The sequence below is a fragment of the Chionomys nivalis genome, chromosome 5, assembly GCF_950005125.1.
Source record: "Chionomys nivalis chromosome 5, mChiNiv1.1, whole genome shotgun sequence".
Lineage (NCBI taxonomy): Eukaryota > Metazoa > Chordata > Mammalia > Rodentia > Cricetidae > Chionomys > Chionomys nivalis.
In genome coordinates this window covers 101174479-101199348 of record NC_080090.1, presented here as the reverse complement: position 1 = coordinate 101199348, position 24870 = coordinate 101174479, and the positions used below count along the sequence as shown (strand labels likewise).

The following is a 24870-nucleotide window of genomic DNA, read 5'->3' as shown; positions in this document are numbered from 1 at the left end:
ATTCTCAGGGTGCCTGGCAGGACATGACAAGGAGAGATGGGCAGATACTCTGGAGGATCAGGCCAGGAAAACGAGACCTTGGTCTAAAGGACAGAGAGAAAACATGAGCCACGAGAACAAGGCAGACAACTAGAGCCCCGCTCCATTCTGCCAGAGCAGCCAGATAGTGAGGCTACTTTTAAGTGCCAAGTCTAAGCAGAGCCCAGTTTTGCAGAGGCAAGTATATCTTCGTGAGTCTGAGGCCAGCCAAGGTTACACAGTGAGGCCTGCCTCAAAAAAAATTAATATGAGACTCACCATATTTCTAACAGAATCCCCAATTTGGGATCACAATAAAGAATGGATTGGAAGATCATCTATAAATTTTCCAATCCAGTCCAGCCTATGTTCTGCAAACTGCTCCCTTCTCAGCCCTCACAGTGGATTGTGAGTGTCATGCATGTCACAGACTGTCTCCCACTCCAACTAAAACACAGAGACAGAGAGTGGAGTCTAAAGGCCGTAATTGCGGTAGTTTGGAAGAAAATGATCCTCAAGGGGAGTGGCGCTAGTGTGGCTTTGTTGGAGGACGTGTGTCACTGTGGAGGCGGCTTTGAGGTCTCATATATGCTCAAGTCACACCCAATATCTCAGACCATTTCCTGTTGCCTGTGAGTCACGCTGTAGGACTCTCGGCTCCCTCTCCAGCACCATGTCTGCCTGCACGCCACAATGCTCCCCACCATGACAATAATGGACGAAACTTCTGAACTGCGAGCAAATGGAAACACAGCAGCAGAAACCCTGACTAAGACAAGACTCAAAAGTCTCTCCACCGCTAGGAAAACAGTGGCTTGAAATTGTGCTATCAAGGGCTCATTGCTGGGCCAGTAAGATGGCCGTCAGTAAAACGTCTGTCTTGCAAGCATGAGGACCTGAGTTCAATCTCCCAGAACCCATGGGGTAGAAAGGCCAAGTGTGGTAACACACTTATAATCGTGCAGGTAGAAAGCAGAGACAGGTAGCTCTCTGGGGATCACTGGTTAACCTCAGCAACCTGGCAACTTTCAGGCCAGTAGAGATGCTATCTCAAAAAGCAGGGTGGGAGGCAGGAAACGGCTCAGCTGGTATCCCTGATAATCCCTAGGATCCACGTGTGAGAACTGATTCCCACAAGTTGTCCTCGGATCCCCACACACATGCTGTAGCATGTATGTGTACATACACAAATAATATGTTTTTTAAAAGTTTGAAAGACAAGGTGTGCAACTCCTGAGGAATGACACCAGATACTAACATCTGGCTTACAGACTTCACACACACACACACACATGTACACACACATGCATGTACACACACACACACACACACACACACATCAAAAAAAATAAAAGATATAGCCGGGCGGTGGTGGCGCACGCCTTTAATCCCAGCACGCTGGAGGCAGAGGCAGGCGGATCTCTGTGAGTTCGAGACCAGCCTGGTCTACAAGAGCTAGTTCCAGGACAGGACCAAAAAACTCTGTCTTGAAAATGAAAAATAAAAATAATAAAAAAAAAAAAGATGTATTGTTTATTTGGGACATTAAAGGGAAGCACAGTAACCTGGCTTGTAGGGGCTCACAGAGACTGAACTGCTAACCAGGGAGCCTGCATGGACTAATCTAGGCCCTCTGCATATATGTGGCAGTAGTGTAGCTTGGTCTTCCTGTGAGTCACCTAGTAGAGGAGCAGGGCCTGTCTCGGAGTCTGTTGCCTGCTTTTGGGAACCTATTCCTCGTACCGGGTTGCCTTGTCCAGCCTTAATAGAAGAGGAGGTGCCCAGACTCACCGCAGCTTGCTATGCGGTGGTGGCTGATATACATGGGAGGCCCGACCTTCTCTGAAAAGAAATAGAGGAGGATGGATGAGGAGGAGGTGGGGGAGAACCGAAAAAGAGCAAGTTTAGAATAGACATGGGGGTGGAAGGTAGGGGGACGGCCTTCCTCCAGCTTCGGAAAGGAGGACGGAGGATTCACGAGTGGACGCGAGACTGCTGGCTGCCTGCTCTGTGGGCTGCAGCGCTTACAGGGCTCTGGGTTACAGATGCGTGCTGGAAAACCCTTGAAAACGAGCCCCAGAGAAGGGGGCGACGGCAGGGCCTAGAAGTAAATCAGCTACGGGAGAATTAAGAGGATCAATAAAAGAGTTTAATGAAACATAAACAGGTGCGGGAAGGGCTTAAATAAATCCACAGGCAATCCATAGCCAGTACTTAAGGTGCAGCCCTGCCTCTTGAAGGCTGGAGTTGTGGAGACCAGCCATGCCCTCCTCCAGGGCATCCCCAGAGACAGTGCCAGCGACGGAAGTTCTGGCTCCAGTCCTAGTGACCAGCCTAGGAGAGCATCCTCTTATTAATTTGTGAGTGTTGGGGCGTAATGGGAGCTGGAAGGATGTCCCAAAAACACTGGCAAGCGACTCTTGCCTGGCTACAGGATTCGGAGCCGCGGGAGCAGAGCCAGCGAACAAGTCCAAGCTCCAGTGGGATATGCAAGGAAGCCACAGTGCTGCAGGCAGACAACAGGGGAGCGCGTGCTGCTCAGCTGCCCTCCCATGGAAACTCAGGTCCCGGGGCCCCCGCCACACCACATGGGAGCCCAAGCAACCCAGGATCGCCCTTCTGTTCCCTACACCGTATGTGCTCTTATACAATCCCCCACGTGGATGCAGGGAAGGGAGCTCTGTGAAGAGGTCCACACTGGAGAGAACAGCAAAGCCCTTCTGCTTTCGTGCCCCAGCCGCTGAACACTGGTCCTGCCCCTCACCAAGCCTGCCAGGGTTCCAGCACTCTCAGCTGCGGAGAGGCCAGCCCCCAATCTGACCATTGCCTGCCTCTCTGCTGCTTCCCTAGATGGAAGGAAAAGCTAACCACAAGCTCTTGCCTAGATAAGCTCTCTCCCAGTCAAGGCTCACACCCATGCCACCCCACCCCAAGCAGCAAAGAAGGCTCAGCACCTGCCCATCCCGATGAGGAAGCTCTTGTCGTCTCCTGTGAGCTGAGGCCTCAGCATTGAAACCCACGTACAAGACCCCAAGGAAGAATCCACCAAGCACACCCTCTTTCCCAGAATGAATGGGACCATTCTCTAGGTCATATGCCTCTCTGCATGCCTCCTGCTTCCAAGAGGAGCGGAGCGCAGGAGCAGAGAGTACTTCTCTCCCCAGTTCCCAGTATTGTCAAGGTAATCCAGGGCATCGTTGCTGCATGTATCGCTAGGACAGATAAATACCCACTCACTTTTCCTTCCCTTCTGTTAGGAGTCAGGCTGCAACAAGGGACCCATGTACCCCAAAGGATAGAAGGTAATTCCTCCCCTCAGCGGAAGTATGCCTCTCCATCCCCCTGCACTTATAAACGGGCATGCTATCTGCTCCAGGCAGACAGGTGGGCGTGTCAGAAAGACAGGAGGCTGCAGAGAACGGAGCAGTGAGTGGAAGCAAGGCAACTTCCCCAGCCTTCTTCCCTATGAAGTAAGGACCCTTGGGTTTGAGCAGAAACACACACACAGGCAAGCTGGCAGTACGCTTTCTTGATTAATGATTGATGTAGGAAGGCCCGGTTCATGTGGGCAGTGCCATCTCTGGGCTACTGACTCTGGGTACTATAGAGCAAGCAAGCTTTGGGGAGCTATGGGGTGCAAACCATGGTCTGTGCTTCAAAATCCTGCCCTGGCAGGGCGGTGGTGGTGCACGCCTTTAATCCCAGCACTCGGGAGGCAGAGGCAGGCGGATCTCTGTGAGTTTGAGGCCAGCCTGATCTACAAGAGCTAGTTCCAGGACAGGCTCCAAAGCTACAGAGAAAGCCTGTCTCAGAAAAAAAAAAAAAAAAAAAAAAATCCTGCCCTGACTTTCTTGGATAATGGACTGTGAGCTGTACAATGAGATAAACACTCCCCTTCCCAAGCTTTTGGTTATGGTGTTTTATCATAGCAGTGGAAACCCTGAAACAATCACACACCTCAAAAAGTTTCCGTAGTCTGTCAGTCCAGCAGACAGCAGAATTCTGCTCCCAGGGTGCATATGACTCTCAGTGAAGAGGTAAAGATTCAAACCTGAACACAAAAACTAGTATTTACCATGTGGCTATTAAACAGCTGGCATTTTCATTACAGGGAGCCCCCATTGAAAGCCATAGGCCCTAGCGTAGAAGCTGCTATTGTTATTTGCTAAGCGGTCATGTCATCAAATTGCCCTCTAAATATTTACGTTTGTACCCACAGACCTGGAAAGCTCTCAGCCTGGGTGAGAGCCGCTTCTTCTCGCAGTGGGCAGCAGTCAACAGAAAGATGCAGAACCGCCCATGGTGCTGAGAATGAGACAGCGCTCAGCCCTAAATGACATATCAACGCGCACGCGCAACCCCCACCCCCACCCCCCACCCCCCCCACCCGCGTGGCTACGGAACTCCAGGAGGAGGGGCAGAAAGACAGTGGGAGGAGTTGCTGTGAAATGGGCGGAGTCAAGCCAGTCACAATCCCAGCATAAATGGGCAAAGTGTCCCAGCCCCCACCCCTGATGGTGAATTATTGGCAAGATTATTTTTCTTAAGTTGATAACGGAGTTTATAGAATTAGTAGGGTACATAATAAGTTACAAGCTTGCAAGATGGCTTGACAGGTAAGGCACTTGGCCACCAAGCCGGATGACCTGAGTTCATTCTCTAGGACCCATGTGGTAGAAGAGAGAACAGAGTATAGACTACCCTAGCCTCAAACTCAGAGAGGCAAGATTATTTTTAAAGAAAAGATATGAAGTTGAATTGGAAAGAGGATTTGTTGAGGGCAGTATGGAAGAAATTGGAGAGGAACATAGAGGGCAGATATGATACTTCACTATATAACTATGAAATTCTTAAAAAAAAAAAAAAAGCCCCTCAGCCAGGCATTGGGGCACACACCTTTAATCCCAACACTCAAGAGGCAGAGGCAAGTGGACTCTGAGTTCAAGGCTTGCCTGGTGTACACAGCGAGTTCTAGGCCAACCAGAGTTACATAGTGAGACCTTGGTAGGGTTTTTTTGTTTTGTTTTTCAAAAGTCTCACCCAGTTTCTCATGTGCTAATAAAACTGTGGGCGGCAGGGAGCAAGGCTGCACTGTTGGGGGCACTCCGTGAGAGCAGATTGTTTTCTCATCCTCCTAGCTAATATCCCGAGCATCTGCAAAAGAAAAAAAAGTAAGGAAAGGATTGCTTCATAGGTCAGCTCTGCCCTCTCCTGCCCCTTTCTTTTCCCTGAGGAAGTTCCTGGCCTTTGAAAGCTGGACTCGGTGCCAGTCTCCCAACTATTCCCTCAGCATCAACACCCTAAAGATTTCCATTTTCTTTATTGCTTTGCTCTCCTCCTCCACCACGACTTCATATTCCTCACCTCGGCCCACGCTGGACTCAAGTGAAGACTTGAGTCTTATTAACATTGCTGGCGGCTTCACCTCCCTCCACGAGCACCTGGCACTGGCTGTCATAACCAGCATGTCACTCAAGTCTCTGCCCCACATCAGGCAGCACACACGCAGCCCTGAGAGATGCTAGGAACCGTCTGATAAAATAAGTTCACTGAGGAAGAGCATGTACAGCGGTGTGTGAGGTGCCAAGGAGGAGGCAGAGGAAGGGGAGCCCATTCTGGGCTCCAGTAAGTTTCCTAAGCCAAGACCATCACCTAAACCTCATCACTAAACCTCATCTCATCACATTCATCTCCCCTTTCCAGCAGATGACAGTAGAGTGTGAGTGTGTGTGTGTGTGTGTTGCGTGTGTGTGGTGGCTAGTGATAATTATCAGTTTGATGGAATCTAGAATTTCTGGGAGCTGAATCTCTGGACATGGGTATTACTTTGGTCATCTTAATTGTGCATGGGGCCATCTCTGGACCAGGCATCCTGCACTGTAAGAAGTAGAGAAACAGCATGAACAAGCATGTGTGCATTGCTCTCGGTTTCTGATTGCGGGTTGTGGCGTGAGCAGCTGCCAAGGTCCTGCTGCCTTGACGTCAGCACCATGACGAACTGTCCTATAAAGTCTAGGCTAACTCACCCTTTCCTCCTTTGTGTCCCTTCTGTCGGGTGTTCTGTTACAGCAACAGGAAACCAAACTTTAAAAGCGTTCCACTTCAAGTCCAAATGGATCAAAGACCTCAACATAAGCCAGCCACACTGAACCTTATAGAGGAGAAAGTGGGAAGTACACTTGAACGCACTGGCACAGTGAACCACTTCCTAAATATAACCCCAGCAGCACAGACACTGAGAGAAACAATTAATAAATGGGACCTCCTGAAACTGAAAAGCTTCTGTAAAGCAAAGGACACAGTCAACAAGACAAAACAACAGCCTACAAAATGGGAAAAGATCTTCACTAACCCCACATCAGACAAAGGACTGATCTCCAAAATATACAAAGAACTCAATAAACTGGACACCAAAAGATCACATAATCCAATAAAAAAAAATGGAGTACAGACCTAAACAGAGAACTCTCAACAGAGGAATCTAAAATGGCTGAAAGACACTTAAGGAAATGTTCAACATCCTTAGTCATCAGAGAAATGCAAATCAAAACAACTCTGAGATTCCATCTAACACCTATAAGAATGGCCAAGATCAAAAACTGATGACAACTTATGCTGGAGAGGATGTGGGGTGAAGGGAACACTTCTGCATTGCTAGTGGGAGTGCAAGCTGGTACAGCCCCTTTGGATGTCAGTGTGGTGATTTCTCAGAAAATTAGGAAACAACCTTCCTCAAGACCCAGTAATACCACTTTGGGGTATATATCAGAAGGATGCTCAATCGTGCCACAAGGACATGTGCTCAACTATGTTCATAGCAGCTTTGTTTATCATAGCCAGAATGTGGAAAGAACCTAAATGCCCCTCTACCGAAGAATGGATAAGGAAGATGTGGTACATTTACACAATGGCGTACTACACAGCAGAAAAAAATAACAACAGCTTAATTTTGCAGGAAAATGGATGGAACTAGAAAACATTATTTTGAGTGAGGTAACACAGATCCAGAAAGACAATTATCACATGTACTCACTCATATGTGGTTTTTAAACATAAAGCAAAGAAAGCCAGCCTACAGACCACAATCCCAGAGAACTTCGACAACAATGCGGACACTAAGAGAGACTTACATAGATCTAATCTACATGGGAAGTAGAAAGTAGAAAAAGACAAGATCTCCTGAGTAAAGTGGAAGCATGGGGACCTTGGGAGAAGGATTAAAGAGGGGAGGGGGGAGAGGCAGGGAGGGGAGCAGAGAAAAATGTAGAGCTCAATAAATATAATAAAAGTGTTCCACTGTAGACAGTGTTTTGGTTTATTTGTTTTGTTTTGGGTTTTGGTTTTGGTTTTTTTTTGTTTTTTGTTTTTTGTTTTTTTTTGAGACAGGGTTTCTCTGTAGTTTTGGAGCCTGTCCTAGAACTCACTTGGTAAACCAGGTTGGTCTGGAACTCACGGAGATCCACCTCTCTGCCTCCTGAGTGCTGAGATTAAAGGTGTGTGCCACCACCGCCCAGCTAGGGACAGCCTTTTCAAATCAGAGTTCCTGCTCAGTTGCTTCCATTGAACTGAAAACTGACTGCCCCACCCCACCTCCCTCTCAACACTCACACACACACACACACACACACACACACACACCCGTGTCCCTTGATGAGCTTGTGTGAACAAAGCTCGGCTCCTCCCAGCAGGGATGGCCCTGCCCACGCTCTGCAGTAAAGAGGAGCTGGGGTGAACGGAAGAAAGAAGTAGAAAGATAAAAGAGAGGCTCTGGAAGTGGAAAGCGCACCCAAAACTCCGCAGGGGACCCTCCTACAAGCCTTACTTGGGAGGCAAGCCCCGGTGGTCCCTGAAAAATGGGGGCTTCTGTGCCTGCCTCTAGGGTTCCTTTGCCCTCTCCTCAGCCCCCTTGCCACTTGGTTTATTTAACGAAGTCATACAATGTGCTAACGCCAGGACAATCCCAGGCGCTGTCCCCATCTCTGTCACTTCCATAGGAAGAAATAAGGACTCAGAAATGCGGTAAGGTCCCCAGTACTCGCTACCCAGGGTGAGACTATAGGGCAGAAGCCAAAGGTGACAGCTAGAATAAAGACAGAAGACGCCACAGAAAAAGACGACAGGATCACCAAGGCCAGACTCAGGGAGGGTGTAGAACAGGCCCTAACAAAGGTATATCTGGGACTAGAGACAGCACATTTTTGCTTAGGAGCTCCGGACTGAAAACACGTGCTACCCCGACTCGCCGTGAGGCCCCAAATGCCTGTGTAGGACTGACCTGGGACCAGACAGCCTGCTGGCTCGGCTTCTGCACTTGAAGCCAGCCGGTCCCTTTACACAGCGAAAGGACTGTGCTGTCCCTTCCCTATTGTTCTGCTTGTTGGCTTGCTTTCTCTGTTTCTTTTCCCGGTTTTTTGGCTTCCTCGTTAACATCATGTTCTGCGGAGGATTAAGAGCTCCAGTAGCCTAAGAACAGGCCAGGAGGCTCGGCAGAATCCGGGTTTTGAGGTTTCCCGGAAAGCCGCCAGCGCCCTGGAGCTACGAGGACTCGTTTGTGTCTGGTGCCCTCTTTTGGCCATTTTAGAGAAGTGCATGCAACGGAACCAAGGCACCAGGCTTTCAAGACTGGGAAATCTTTACTTGTAGACCAGCCAAAAGACTTAATGTGGAAGGAAAAAAGAAGGGAGGGGGGAGGAAGAGAAGGAGATGAGAAAGGAAGCAAGGGGGAAATGAGGGAGTCTTCTGAGACTTCATTTTTGAAACTTTAGGTCAGCAAGATGGCTAAGTAAATAAAGGTACTTTGTATTAGATTGGCTTACCCCACACAAACTGGGTATCCCAGTGACTGCCTACACTCTGAGACGCTGAGAGCCTAGTAGCTGTTCAGTCCACGAGGCTACTGCCTCACCAGAAGATTCCTACTTCAGATAACCTAATCATCAAGAAAGGCCCTCCTCACAGGCACACCCCCACGGCTTGTCTCTGGTTGATTCCCGATCCAGTCAAGTTGGCAGCCAGGAATAAACCCTCGGGTACCTATTAGCAATTTTAATACAGACATTTAGAAAAGGCCATCAAAACTGTAGCCTCAATGAGTGTTCCCCAAAGGCCCGTGTTAAATTCCCAGTAACCAGCCTGTGGCACTGTCAGGAGATGACAGACCCTTTAAAAGACAGGAGCTACGGACAGTAAAGATGGCTCTGCCGTTAAGAGCACCGGCTGCTTTTCCACAGGACCCAGGTTCATCTCCAGCACCCACATGGCGGCTCACAACCACTTGAAACCCCAATCCCAAGGGATCCAACACCTTCTGGCTCCTCGGGCATCACATGTATGTGTGCTCAGACATACATGCAGGCAAAACGCCCATGCACAAAAAATGAAAGGAGAGCGCATGAAAGAAAGGACAAGAGTAGAGGCAGTGCCTGGTGGAAGGCCCCGAGTGCTCAAGGGAATCTGAAGAGGACAGTGCACCCATCTCCAGTTCCATCCGTTTCCTGCTCACCATGTAGGGAATTTTCTCACCACACGCTCCTCCCGCCCCCGCCCCCGCCCCATATGCTGCCCTTGGCACAAACCAAAAGCAATGTATCCATTCTATCTTGGATTGGAATTGTGAACTTTTCTCTTTATAAGTTAATTGCCTTGGGTATCTCATTATAGTGATGGACCACTGACTAATACACATCTCAAGAGAGAAAGCCTCCCCTCCAGATGCTCCTCTTCCAGAAAGAAGAAAGGAGAACAGGAAGAAGGAAAATTCGAAATATTGACGCCGAATAATGCAAGATCAGAGGTATTTAATTGCGAAGTGGGGAAAAGCTTTAAATACTGTGAGCTCTGCCTTTCAAGACTCTATCTCTTTTGAGTGTTGAATGCATGCCTTCTTAGGACAAAAATAAACACTTCTGGAGATTTAAAAGATGGTTTTACATAACAAATGTTTTAAATGTCAGGGGAAAAAATGATTCGTATTTGATCCTGTCCTAAGTGGCCTGGGAGATTTTCACTCCAGTCGATGAGAGTGGGTTTGCTTCAGGTGAAATGGTGGGGAAGAGGGAGACTCGGGGCACTGGAGGCTCTGCCTGGCAGCCAATCAAACAGCAAAATTATGTCACCTACCCAAGATGACAGGGAGAGGTCTTGCTGAGAGAGAGAGGAGAGAGAGAGAGAGAGAGAGAGAGAGAGAGAGAGAGAGAGAGAGAGAGAGAACCGAGCAAGCACTTGCCTTCCGCCTTTTGTCATCACAGACAGAACAATGCTGATCAAATCTGCATAGAGAACGCTCTCTGTTGGGAAGTTTTACTAGGCAGTTTTCTTCCAGATTTACAGTTGGGTTCTGAGTTAGAAAGAACAATTGAGATGTAATCACACCGCCCTCCCTGAGGTGATCTCTGAACAAGGAGGTGGGCTGCAGTTTAGATAGGGAATGTCTGTCTCCTGTGTGCGGCTGGGTGCAGCTGGGAGGTGGCCCACCAAGTAACAGTGCTTGCTGCAAAAAGTCAGCAATCTGAATTCAGCTTGTTTATGATTTGTATAGCCAAATACAATAACATTCACTTGTGATTTCAATATGGAAGGAAGACCCCAAGAGCTCTCTGGGGCTCACTGGCTGACCAGTAAGAGATAGGCCAGTGGGAGACTTTGCTTCAAAACAAAGATGAAGCCAGAAAAAAACGAAAAAGAAAAAAGAAAACACACACATACAGAGCTATGGCCACCTAATTTTTAATAAAGATATCAAAACACACTGGGAAAAGCAAATCATGTTGGCAAAACTACATTCACACACACAACATACACTCCCACAGACACATATACATAAAAAAAATAGTAAAAAACTTCAAATTAACTCAAAATGGATCAAAGACTTTTACGTGAGGCCTGAAACTCCTGGAAGGAAACACAGGCAGAACACCTGCTGTGGAAATCCTCTAAGTTACCGCCCACTTGGGCGTGGCCTCCCATACTATAAATGCCGATGTAAAGTGCGCATTCCCCCTCCCGGCTGCTGGATTCGGTTGCTGTTCCCAGAGGACTGTGATCTGTGAGTCTACCCCGAAATAAATAACCCTTTATCACACTCGATTCTGAACTAGTGTGGAATTTCTTTTTAGCGTCCGTCTTCAATAGGCAACAGCTTTCTGACGTGGACTCCAAAGGCTCAGAGATTGATAGCAAGAGCGGTAAATGGGACTGCATGACATTGAAGAGTTCTGTCAGTCAAGGAGGGCATCAACAGAACAGAGCGACAGCTACACAAGGGGAAAGGGAGAGGGACTGCCACCTTTACAGCCAACAGCTAATATGCAGAACCAATAAAGAACTCAGATCGTCCAATCGATAAATAAGCAAATGAATTGAACAAACAGTTCTGACCCGCTCCACCTGGAATCAGGCTTCAGATAGACCCTGTGGTGACACACACACAAGGACACGAGAAAGCCAAGCGGGGAGGGTCAGGACCCAGCACCCAGACTCTCCTGGCGGCCCTCTGCGCAGCTCCTTCCCAGGCTTTCTAGCCCCATCCGAAGTTCAGAGTTCATAAAATGTGACCCTCTGAATTCTGAGATATCATTCTGAGGGGATTTATGGCATTATTAATATGGAAATATGCAATAGCACCTCTGTAAGCCACTCACTTTTTTATTAATAATAGTTATTCACAGTCCAGGAGTCAAAGGCTTTTCTGTATGGATGCTAATGAAAACTGGCCCATAAAGAACGACAGCAAGACCACAAAACATCCACCATGGGTCTGACCATCTGTGTCAATGGGGTAGAGAAAGTCATCACCAGAGAGGGGTGACAAGCAGGGGTGAACCTCGAACTGTGGCCACTGAGCAGTGTGCTAGGCCGAGAACCATCCCTGTCACCACCTGGTGTCTGTTGCTGGGAAAGAAGCTCTATGTCCCCAGATCACCCATCATCCCCAGACTCTGCAGTCATTCAGGGGTGAGGAGAAAGAATTCTACAACACACACAAAATTCTGTTCTTGGCATGAGACAAGGTTAAATCCCTGAAGAATTCCTATGGAGGTGGAAGGGTCAATATGGTTGATTTGACTCGTTTCCTCAGGAAGGAAGGGGATAATGAAGTGTTTTTTGCTTCAGTGTTTGTACAGGAAAACATGACATCAGCAAGCAGGAAGGATAATTGCATTAGACCTGAGGAAAAGAAATTAACATACCAGACATGAGTTATGTGAGATGATGGGAAACTGGCACACCGGAAAATGAGGTCATCACTAGACCCAGACATAAATCCACACTCCTATGGACACCTGATTTTTGATAAAGAAGCCATAAATACACAGTGGAACAAAAGAAAGAATCTTCAACAAATGGTGCTGATCAAACTGGATGTCAGTATATAAAACAATTCAAAAAAGATTCATATCTATCACCCTACAGAAAACTCAAGTCCAAGTGGATCAAAGACCTCAATGTAAAACCAACCACACTGAACCTAAGAGAAAGTGGGGAGTAGCTTTGAACACATTGTCAGAGGAGACAACTTCCTGAGCAGAATATCAATCACACGGGCACTAAGACCAACAATAAATAAATGGGACCTCCTGAAACTGAAAAGCTTCTGTAAGGCAAAAGCTTCTGTAAGACACTATCAATAGGATAAAATGGCAGCCTAGAGAATGGGAAAATATCTTCACAAACCCCACATCTGTCAGAGGGCTGATCTCCAAAATATATAAAGAACTCAAGAAATGAGACACCAAAATGTCAAATAATCCAATTTTAAAATGGGGTACATATTTAAATAGAGAATTCTCAAAAGAATATCAAATGGCCAAGATACACTTAAAGAATTGTTCAACATCCTTAGCCATCAGAGAAGCAAATCAAAACGACTCTGAGATACCATCTTACACCTGTCAAGATGGCCAAGATCAAAAACACTGATGGTAGCTTATGTTGGAGAGGATGTGGAGCAAGGGAAACAGTCCTCCACTGCTGGTGGGAGCACAAACCTGGACAGTCACTTGGTAATTTCTCAGAAAACTTGGAATCAATCTTCCTCAAGACCCAGCTGTACCACTCTTGGGCATATATCCAAAGGATACTCAATCACACCACAAGGACACCTGCCCAACTATGTTCATAGCAGTGTTATTTGTAATAGCCAGAACCTGGAAACAACCTAGATGCCCCTCAGGCAAAGACTGGATAAATAAAATGTGGTACATTTACAAAATGGAGTATTATTCAGCAGAAAAAAAAACAATAACATCATGAAATTTGCAGGCAAATGGATGGAACTCATCCTGAGTGAGGTAACCCAAGCCCAGAAAGATAAACATGGTATTTATTCACTTATAAGTAGACATTAACTGTTAAATAAAGGATAATCATGCTACAATCCACAGACCCAGAGAACCTAAGTAACAAGGAGGACTGGGGGTGGGTGCATGGATCTCCCTGGAAAGGGAAAATAGAATACATTGTGCAGGTGGACTAGGGATGAGTAGAGATGGGAACATGGTGTATCAGTTGGTGGGTGGAGAGAGAGGTACTGGGAGAGACAACTGGAATTAGGGGGCACTGGATATGGAACAACATAAAAACCTAGTGTAGTGGAAACTCCTGGATCTTTGAGAGTGATCCTAGTGAAGACTCCTAGTAACAGGGGATACAGAGCCTGAACCACCCATCTCCTATAACCAGGCAAGGCCTCCAGCAGAGAGACTGAGACATCAACCCAGTCATAAAACCTTTGACCTATAATCTATCCTGCCTACAAGATGTGCTGGGGTAATGATGGCATAAAACTTGTGAAAATGGTCAACTAACAACTGACCCAACTTGAGGGCCACAACACGAGAGGGAGTCCATGCCTGACACTGCCTGAATGGCCAGGAACCAGACGGAGACAGTCAAGAGACCCAGGATAGAATCAAACACGATGGGGCGGGGGGGAGGGGACATGAATTCAATAAAATAATTCCTAATGATATCCTACTCTACTCACAGACTGGTGCCTAGCCCAACTATCACTAGAGAGGAATCATCCCAGAAACTGATGAGAGCAGATGCAGAGACCCACATTAGGCAGAGCCAGGGGAACCCTGAAAAAGAAGGGCATTCATTACAGGAGCCATAAGGATCAATGACACTACAAGAACACAACCCACAGAAGCAACTAAGCAAGGCTCGTAGGGGATCACAGAGACCAAAGCGACAGTCACAGATCCTATCTGGGTCTGCACTAGGTCCTCCGCACATCTGTTATGGTTGTATAGCTGAGTGCACTGGGGAGTGTCTCAGACTCTTTTGCCTGCTCTTAGGACCCTTTTCCTCATATTAGGTTGCCTCATCCAGCCGTGGTGTGAGGGTGTACGCCTAGTCTTATTGTAGATTGTTATGCAGTATTCAGTTGATATCCCTGGGAGGCCTGCTCTGTTTTTGAAGGGAAATGAAGACGTGAACTGGGGAAGAGGGAAGGTAGCAAAGAGAACTGGAGGCTGCAGTCAGGATATCATGTATGGGAGAAGAATAAAAGGAAAAATAAAAGGAACGAAAATGAAGCCATCACTTATGAGAGGCCCTGCATGGCCCAAGTGTGCAACGGAAACAACAGCAAATCTGACTTTTCATGAATGGAAGATTTTAGGGGCTGGCAAGATGGCTCAGTGGGTTAAGGGCCTTGCTGCTGAGAATGACTGCCTGAGTTTGATCCTCAAAACCTAATGTTGGCAGAAAAGAACCAACTACCTGCACATGTGCTGTAGCATGAACGCAGACATACATGCACATGCATGCACACTCATGTGTGCACACACAGTAAATAAATAAATAAACATTTTATATGGAAATTTTTAAAGTATTACAAGCCAAGCCTTTTCATCCACAACTCTCTCTGTTGGTGCGGTTCCCATGCAGTCAGCCCAGCCCCCTTCATGATTCCAGTTTCCTGCTGTGTATCACCAGGTCCAGCCCCTACACGGTGGCTCAAGATCGTTTCCTTTGTTTGATCTTCATGTAAAGTATCAGAAGTGTGATTTTTGCATCCTGCCTATCACACCCAGAACCCTGGCCCTCTACATACTGCAATCTCAGCCAGCTGCTCTGAGGATGTCTCTGGACCAGCACCCAGAAGATCCCATTAGCTCAGGTCTGAAACAGTTCTAGATGATGCAACTCAGGTTGCTGTGGGCAGTGTGTGCAACCAAGCATCAGTCTCGGAGTGCACAGGCTAAGCACAGAGCAGGACCCTCATGCTTATGAACTCTAAGAACGAATCCCAAGGGGTTCAAGGTTAAGATGCCTCTTTCTCTTGTGCTGTCTCTCATCACTTTTTAAAAGTCACATTTTTGGCTGGGCATGGTGGTGCATGCTTTTAATTCCAGCCCTCAGGAGGCAAAGAAAGGCAGATCTCTGTGAGTTTGAGGACAGCCTGGTCTACATAGTGTGTTCCAGGACAGCCAGGGCTATGTAAAGACCTTGTTAAAAAAAAAAATCACATTTTTAAGCTGGGCGGTGGTGGCATATGCCTTAAATCCCAGCACTTGGGAGGCAGAGGCAGGCAGATCTCTGTGAGTTCGAGGCTAGCCTGGTCTACATGAGCTAGCTCCAGGACAGGCTCCAAAGCTACAGAGAAACCCTGTCTCAAAAAACCAAAAATAAAAATCACATTTTTATTTACTTGTATGTGTTTATATTCAGCAGTCATGAAGTGTGTATAGAGCTAAGAGAACAACCTTTGAGAGTCTGTTCTTCCCTCAGTCATGTAGGTTCCTGAGATCAAACTCAGGTTGCAAAGGTTGTCAGCAAGTATAATTATCCACTGGGCCCAGTCTGGCCTTGAATTCAAGCCTCCTGCCTCAGCTGCCAAGTGTTGGGATGACCAGCCTATGCCCACACACCCAGCCCTCTCTCATCTTGTATGTACATGTCTGTGTATGCATACATACCTGTGTTGAAGGCCGGGGATCATCAATGCTCTTTGTCTTCCTCTATCACTCTCCACCTTATTTTTGAGACAAGGTCTCTTACTGAACCTGGAGCTCAATTTGACTAGACTGTTGGGCCAGCAAGCCTCAGGATTCTCTTGCCTCCAACCAACCAGCGCAAGCATTACAAGTGTGCACTGTGACACCTGGCTATTTAATGGGGACCTATTCAGGTCCTCATGCTTGTACAGGCAAGGGTTTTACCAGCTGACCAGCCATCTTCCAGTCCCTCTACCCATCTGTGAACCACTACCACCATCCCCAAGGCCACCACGGAATGCCTGTCTAACAGTGCTGGCCTGTACTTCAATGAGGCTATGCAATACCCTGGGGGGTACACAGACTGCTGATTGTCTCATGAGCTACACAAGCCTGGAGAATCCAAATCAAGATTTTCTTGGAACTGAAAGCCCCTAGAGACTAAAGCCATCCTTCTCAATGCAGAAATAAGGGCACTGATGCCCTGAGAAGAGATTCCATCCACGTTTTCCCAGGTGCAAACTGGGCACAAACTGATTCATTAGTGTCTCCTGTATGATGTGGGAGTGATTTCTTTCTAATCTGTTGCTTTCATTGGTTAATTAATAAAGAAACTGCCTTGGCCCATTTGATAGGCCAACCTTTAGGTGGGTGGAGTAAACAGAACAGAATGCTGGGAGAAGGAAGCCGAGTCAGGCAGTCGCCATGATTCTCTCACTCAGGTTAAGATCTTTCCTGGTAAGCCAGCTCGTGGTGCTACACAGAATATTAGAAATGGGTTAGATCAAAATGTAAGAGCTAGCCAATAAGAGGCTGGAACTAATGGGCCAGGCAGTGTTTAAAAGAATACAGTTTCTGTGTAATTATTTCGTATAAAGCTAGCCATGCGGGCGGCCAGGTGCCAGAAACGTAGCCCGCTGCTCTTAGTACTACACCTGTAAAATCTGGGATACGATAGAAGCACAGAGACATGAACAAGCTCCTCCAGGGCTCAAGTCTGCCATGTGTTTCCTCTTTTGCATCTCTTCACTGCACATGGCCCAAAAATGGAGGTGCCCCAGCCAAGACCAGCATCACCAAGGTGTGCACTGAACACACAAGACTCAGCACTATGCTTGGCTTAAAGACCACTGCCAATGCGTCGTTATTTTTATTTTGTTTCAGTTTTGTTTTTCAAGTCTCAGGCTGGTTTCCAATGTCCTGGGTAGCCAAGGATAATCTTGAACATACGATCCTCCTGTCTCTTGAGTGCTGAGATGAGACATACATGTACCACCACATCCACATGTGGTACTGAGGATTGACCCCAAGGCTCCCTGCATGCTATGCCAGCACGCTACCAACTGCATTACATCTCCAGCCCATCTTCACATTCTTTGTAGTTTTGGGTTTTCATTTTGCACTGAGCTCTGTCAGCTGGATAGCCAGTCCTTAGCACAGCACACACCTACCATGTGAAATAGTCCCCTTTGCTTAGTAATAATAGGTTTTCTGTATCGCGATAATAGGCTTCTCTGCTAATGCAGTAAGCCAGAGCAAACTAAATTGAAAAAGTAAAAGAACATGTTTATTTGAGCAAAGCAACTCCCAGGTGTGTCCTCCAGTCCCAGAGATTGAGGCTAGAGAAGTCACAAAACTGAACTAAAGCAGGGAGCTTATATAGCCTGCAGGCGAGGGGTGATGACGTGTATCCTTCACAAGCTGGGTTTGTGCCAGAGTATGGTCAAAAGCTGGGATTCTTAGGCAGGGACTTAGGCTGCTGGCAGCATCAGGGGAGTAGCTACCGTAGCCACCAAGAATACAGAACTGGGCTTTTTGGTGCCTTCCCTTTGTTCAGAGATTCTCTGAGAGGGTGGAGTTGGAGAGAAAGGAACAGGCTTTCCAGATTAAGCAGGAGTGAGCTGGAGGTTCCAGCAAAACACTTAGCTAGCAAGAAACACGAAGCTGGGTCCTGCCTATGATCCCGAACATAAAAGGGACAAGGTGGTTCCCAAGCTCAGGTCTCTTTTCCTCCCCGTGGCTGAGCCTCCCCTCCCTGGGACTTTTGTGCTGAGCCCCAACTAAATCCTTCTGTGAATACAGTACGGGCCACCTTCATCTAATTAACCAACCTCTCTAAATTCTGTTTTCTTCAATCATAAAACCAATAAATATTAGATAAAACAAAACATGTTTTTGGCTTTTGTACGGGGGGGTGTGTATTGTTTTTGTGTTTGTTTTTAGAGAGATAGTATTTTGTATCCCATGCTGGCCTTGAACAAGCTATATGGCAGACAGCTTTTATTGACTGATTCTTTGAGAGTTTCATATACACATCTTGATCATAGCCACCCTAACTCCCTCCCTCCAGTCTCCTCCAAACCCCCCAAATCATCTCCCTCCCAACTTCTCTTTATAAGAGACCATAAGCCCAATAAGTGCTGTCTTCCCCAACACTTGTCCATCGTTGCTGCTCCACTCTCAAGTGCTGGAATTACAGCAAGTGCCACCACGCCTGGTTTATGAGGCGGAACCAAGGTTTTGTGTATTCTATGCAAGCATTCTAGTGGTGGAGCAAAAATTACAGGATGTTTAAGGTGCCAAATATAACAGTAAGAATAAAAGGCCACTGATAATCACCCTATCCAGGCACCATCATTGTCCAGACTGTTGGGTCTTCCTTCTATTTATACCTAAGCTTTGATCTTCCATAGAAGGAAAGCCCACCTTCTGCTCTAACCTCCTCTCCAGCCTCACTAAAAAGCAAAAATATACTGGTGATTTTGGGATTCCTTGGCTTATGGCCTAGAAGGCCCATTGAAGGATCAAAACCAAGTTGTTGTTGTTGTTGCCATGGAGGAGGGGCTCAAATCTCTCCCCATCCCTGAAGATTTAGAAGACAGTTAACAGTTGCTGAAGGGAAGAACCTACCCTGTCTGAGATCTATAGACAGATATATACATACATACATAAATACATATATATATATATATTATTTGTTAAATATATACATATATGGATATATATAATCAGGGGCCAGTAAAACTGCTTGTTGTAGAATATTTTTTTTTATTCTATGAAGATGTTACTCTGATTGGCTTAATAAAGAGGTGAATGGTCAATAGCTAGGCAGGATTTCCAGTCACAGAGGATGCTGGGAAGAGGAAGGGCAGAGTCACCAGCCAGGTGCAGAGGAAGCATGGCATGAAGATGAGGTAACAAGCCATGAGCCACATGGCAGCATGTAAATTAATAGAAATGGGTTAATTTAAGTTATAAGAGCTAATTAGAAATGAGCCTAAGCTATTGGACAAGCTTTTATAATTTAGAGTAAGTCTCCATGTCATGATTTGGGAGCTGGCTGGCAGGACAGAAAATCCACCTACAACTTCAGCAAGTAAAGGCACTTGTTAATGACCTGAGATCAATCTCCCAAAACCTCAGGGTAGATGGACAGAACTGACACCTGCAAGTTGTTCTCTGATCTCCATACATACACACACACACACACACACACACACACACACAAATAATAAATAATCTTTAAAATTTCTAGCATTCAGAAGATAGAGACAGGCAGATTTCTATGAGTTCAAGACTACCCTGCTCTACAGAGCTGGTTCCAAGCCAATCTGCTGATTACACTGTGATAGTGACTCAAAAAAAGAAAAGAAGAAAGAAGGGAGGGAGGGAGGGAGGGAAGGAGGAAGGGAGGGAGGGAGGGAAGAAAGAAAGAGAAAAGACTAAAAGGTTTAATAAGAGGTTTAAAATAGTTCAATTCCCGGCAACCACATGGTGGCTCACAACCATCTGTAAGGAGGTCTGGTGCCCTCTTCTGGCCTGCAGACATGCACACAGACAGAATATTGTATACATAATAAATAAATAAATATTTAAAATAGGAGCTGGTGAGGTGGCTCAGAGGTTAAGAGCACTGGCTGCTCTTCCAGAGGTTTTTGAGTTCAAGTTCCAGCAACCACATGTTGGATCACAACTATTTATGAGATCTGGTGCCCTTTTCTGCATGCAGGCATATATGCAAAAGGAACACTGTGTACATAATAAATCTTTAAAAAATGCAAAATCACAAAAAACGGTTTAAAATAAATAAATCATAGCTGTTGTAATTCTGCTGGCCTGCCCTATCACCTGGGTATCCTGTCCCTTTAAGAGACAAGCTCTGCCAGCTCCCAATCTCCCCCTTCCCAGTGAGGCAAGCTGATCTCCTGCCTCTTCTCATCCACTTTCTGCGTGTCAGCTCTTCTTCTGAAGAGGCAGCCTCTGCCTTTTCTTCCTCCCCACTTTCCTCTCTTTCTCTGTCCCCCCTCCCCTCCATAACCCCCTTACCCTTATATCTTATACTCTCCCAATACCCACTAAATAAACTCTATACCCAAGCTCTCTCGGCATGGCACACCTGTCTGTCTCCCACCCTCTGGGGTCTCCCACGCAAAATGGGACCCCACCAGGGTTGCACTGCCATAAATCACAACAATAGCATATTCTATAGAAGTAAAACAAAAAGGGAACTGGGCTACAGGGGAGTTGACTTTAAGCATCAGATGTGCTGACAGGGGCAGTCCTCTTGGCTGTGGAGCAACAAAATTTGCTTCTGACCTGACTCTTAGCACTGTAAAGTCAGCAACAATTTCTGCTGTCCACTCTCCCTCGTTCCTGCCCATTCTCCAGCCTGTTTCTCTAGCCCTACAGTCAACTCAGGGTTTGCACGATGGCCTTCCTAGAACACCTTTTATGGCTGCTGTTGGCCAGAGTGTGAAGAGTGAAGTGAGCCAGCAGAGGTGTCTAGCACATTTCTCTGGCTAGAACACAATGCCTTCACTGGCAGATTTATAAGGAAAAGACTCTTCTTGCAGTTCTGGAGGCTGGGACACCCAAGGGTGGGTTCTGCTGAGGACCTTCTTGCTGTATCATGAAACAGTGGAAAGCAGAGGCAGGTAGGGGCTGAACCCCTAAACAGCACCTTTAATCAGGACCCCCACATAATCACCTGCTCCCACAACTGTTCATTAATTTGCAAAGTTACCTTATCACCCCCTAGGAGCCCCACTTCTCAAAATGGTTGCATGTGGGTTAAATTTTCAAATGTGAACTAGAGGAACAAAACCCACAGAGGTGGGGGTTGGTTGAGGAGCAGAGACAAAGAGGGGAAGGGAGAGCTAGCTGAATAGCGTGCTCAACGGGAGACCAGGGAGAGGGGAGATGGTCGATTTGAGAACTGAATTCATTTTACAGGATGCAGGTCTCAAACCCAGCCCACTTAAATTCTGAATCTTACCAATCTATCTTCCCCGTCTGTCGTGTCCCCTTAGCAGTGTGAAAAGGCTCTGAAGGGGCGGGGAGAGAAAAGAGATGGAGGCAAGAGCCTCACTCTGTTTATGCAGTCACTGCTGGTGTCTTTGCCCCATTCCCTGCCTGTGTTATGGTGTGGGAGAATTCTGTATTCTGTCAATCATGTATTTTAATAAAATGCTGATTGGCCAGGTAAGAAGTATAGGCAGGTCAACCAGACAGGAAGTAGAGGCGAGGCGATGAGAACAGGAGAATTCTGGGAAGGAGGAAGTTGATTCCTCCCATTCCTGCCCAGACCACCGAGAAGCAAGATGTAATCTGCCTGGCTGAGAAAGGTACCAAGCCACATGGCTAACTAGATAAGAATTATGGGTTAATATAAGCTACAAGAGCTAATAAGTAGCCTGACTTAATGGGCCAATCAGTTTTATAACTTATGGCGATCTCTGTGTGATTTTCTTTGGGGCTTGCCGGCTATGGGGTGCAGGGCGGGACAGAAACCCCAACAAGTTGGCCCCCTCATCACTACAGTGTGACCTTGTCTTAAGACTGCCAAGTCTCCAGGAAATAGTCCATATGAAGAATACACATTATTTTCTCTCTGTGTATGTGTGGGTGTTCATGCAAGCATACATGTGTACAGGTGTACCATGCCTCAGACTCCTTCCGCTTTTCATTTCAGATTAGGTCAGTCCTGGACCTAAAATGTCTCCAAAGAAGTTAGACTAATTAGTGTCAGATCTACCTATTACTGCCTCCTTGTCTCATTACTGAGATAGAGAGAGAGCCATTGTGGCTGATTTTATGCACGGGTTTGGGGGATCACACTTGGGTCCTTATGCTTGTAAGACAGGCACTTTTAACAGCTCAAGACCTTCCTTTTAAAAGAAAAATGTATTACATTATTCAGTGGGAGGGGCTGTATACCATACCATGCATGCAAACAGAGGAAATGTTTTTAAAAGCTGGTTTTCTCCTTCCACTATATAAGATCTAGGGATCAAATTTGGGTTGTCAGACTTGGCAGCAAACACCCACTATGCTATCCCATAGCTCCCAAACCCCACCTCAAATGTGATTTTATTTTATGTGTATGAGTATCTGGTCTGCAAGTATGTCTGTGCATGTTGATGTGCATACAGAAGCCAGAAGAGGTCATTGAATGCCACAGAACTGGAATTGTAAGTCACCATGTGCTGGGACTCAAACCTCACCATCTGGAAGGGCAGCCAGTGCTCTTAACCACTGAGCCATCTCTCCGCAGGCCTAGACCCTCTCTCTCAAGCAGCAATGTTGTAGGGGAGCTGTGGGCTGTGTTCCTGCCGCCCCAGCTCCTGGTCGCCTGGCTAGCTTATGCCCCGAAATAACAACACACAAACTGTATTCTTTTAAACACTGCTTGGCCCATTAGCTCTAGCCCTTTCTGGCTAATTCTCTTATCCCGATCAACCCATCTCTAATAAACTGTGTAGCACTAGTCTTACCGGGAAAGATTCAGCATGTCTGACCTGGTGGCTTGCTTCATCATGTCTGGCTCTGAGAGGAGCTGCCCTGCATCTGAGCTCACTTCCTCTTCCTCCCAGCATTCTGTTCTGTTTACTCCACCCACCTATGTTCTAACCTATGAGGGCCAAGCAGTTTCTTTATTATTTAACCAATGACCTTCCTCCATCACAGCAATTCTCTGGGCCCCTCCCAGTGGCCCAGAGCAGCCATACAATTCTCCAGAAGGTTGAGTATGTGAGAAAGCTGGCTACTGTGTCAGCAAAAACCAAGGCAACAGAAACAGCCCTGCCTCTCTAGCGGCCTCCCAGGCACTGTCTGTCACCCCTGCAATGTTAGCTAGCATAGCATTTTGTCTGAATTAGTTCCTGATATCTAAAAACTTGGGAGGATGCAATAAATAGGTGGGTAAGTAAAAAGATAGATGGATAGATGGAAGGATGGGTGGGTGGGTGGATAGATAGATAGATAGATAGATAAATAGATAGATATAGGGAATTCAAAAGAAATGTCTGCCAAGTTGGGGAGGTGGCTCAGCAGTAAAATGCTTGCCTTGCAGGTACAAGACTTTACCATAAAATAAAATAAAATAAAATAAAATAAAATAAAATAAAATATAAAAATAAACAAGCCAGGCATGATGTAATTGCTTGCAATCCCAGTGCTCAGGAGTCAAAAGCTAGTTGATCACTGAGGCATGATGGCTCTCCAGCATAGCCACAAACAAAGAGGAGAGACAAGATGGGTGGTGCTTGACAGATAACAGCTGAGGGCCCCGGCCTCCGCACATAGGGTCACACAAGTACAGGCACCTGCAGACACATACACACACATACACAAATAACAGCTGAGGGTCCTGGCCTCGGCACATACGGTCACACAAGTACAGGCACCTCCAGACACATACACACACACAAACACACACACATAACAGCTGAGGGCCCTGGCCTCTGCATATACAGTCACACAAGCACAGGCACCTGCAGACACATACACACACACACACACACACAGATAACAGTTGAGGGCCCCGGCCTCTACACTACGGTCACACAAGTACAGGTGCCTGCAGACACATACACACAAATAAATAAATAAATCAGGAGGTCCAGCAACGGCCCACCCCAAGGCCCAGCCACCCATGGCCTAGAAATCCTGTTTGAGCTGGGCACCTGCCTGGCTCCCTTGGGTGTGACACTGACTGCTGCCGTTGGTCGTCATCACCTCTGCCACCTGCTGCACTGGGAACACTACGAGAAAACGAATACAGCACACAAATGTGCCATGACAGGCACTAAAGCAGGACTGTTTCTCCACATTCTTAGATGCTTGTAACCTACTGTTTTCTACTTACCTGTGGGAAAGTCAGAATCCAGAATCATGAGATTCTCTGATTCTCTGGTCACAAGGTGGGGGATTGTCCGATGATGTTAGCTGAGCTAGGAAGACCCTTCCTGAATGTGGACAGACCTGACCCCTGGTTATATGGTGGAGGGCACAGCTGAGGACCAACATTGACCCCCACTGCCTGATGATGGATGGGTACAACGTGACTTCAAGCTCCTGCAGCCTTGACTTCCCACCATGATGAACTGTGCCTTGAGCTGGAATAATCCCTCGGGGCCAGGGAGATGGCTCACCAGGCAAAGGCACTTCCTGCCGGGCCTGGCGATCAGAGTTTGAGCTTCCATCCTTGGGACCCACTTGGTTGAAGAGGGTACTGACTCCCAAAAGTTGTCTTCTAACCTCCACATGTGTGCCATGTTACACACACACACACAAACACACACACACACACACAAACACACACACAAAAAATATATGTCAATTTTTTAATTTAAAAAAAAAGCCCTTTCTCCCTTAAGTTGCCTTTTTGAGGATGTTTTATCATAGCAACAGAAAAAAAAACTAACACCCCCCCACTCTTTCACCCTTCTATTCCCTACCCCCACACCCCGCCAAACCACAAGAGCAGTGAGTGAGCAATGACCAGCATCAGCCAGTGAGGCCACATGGGAGACGGCCTCGCCCAGGGGCTGAAATCACACTCAGCGAAGCTCTGCTCAGGCAGCCCCTGCCTCAGGCAGAGCAGCTCTCTGAGCAGCTGGAGCTGGCA

At 46.9% G+C, this 24870-nt stretch overlaps 1 pseudogene; it reads right to left on the bottom strand.

Moving 5' to 3' along the window:
* Positions 1-24136, bottom strand: part of LOC130874186 (survival motor neuron protein-like) — a 44032-nt pseudogene extending 19896 nt beyond the window's left edge.
* Positions 24137-24870: the final 734 nt, after the last annotated feature.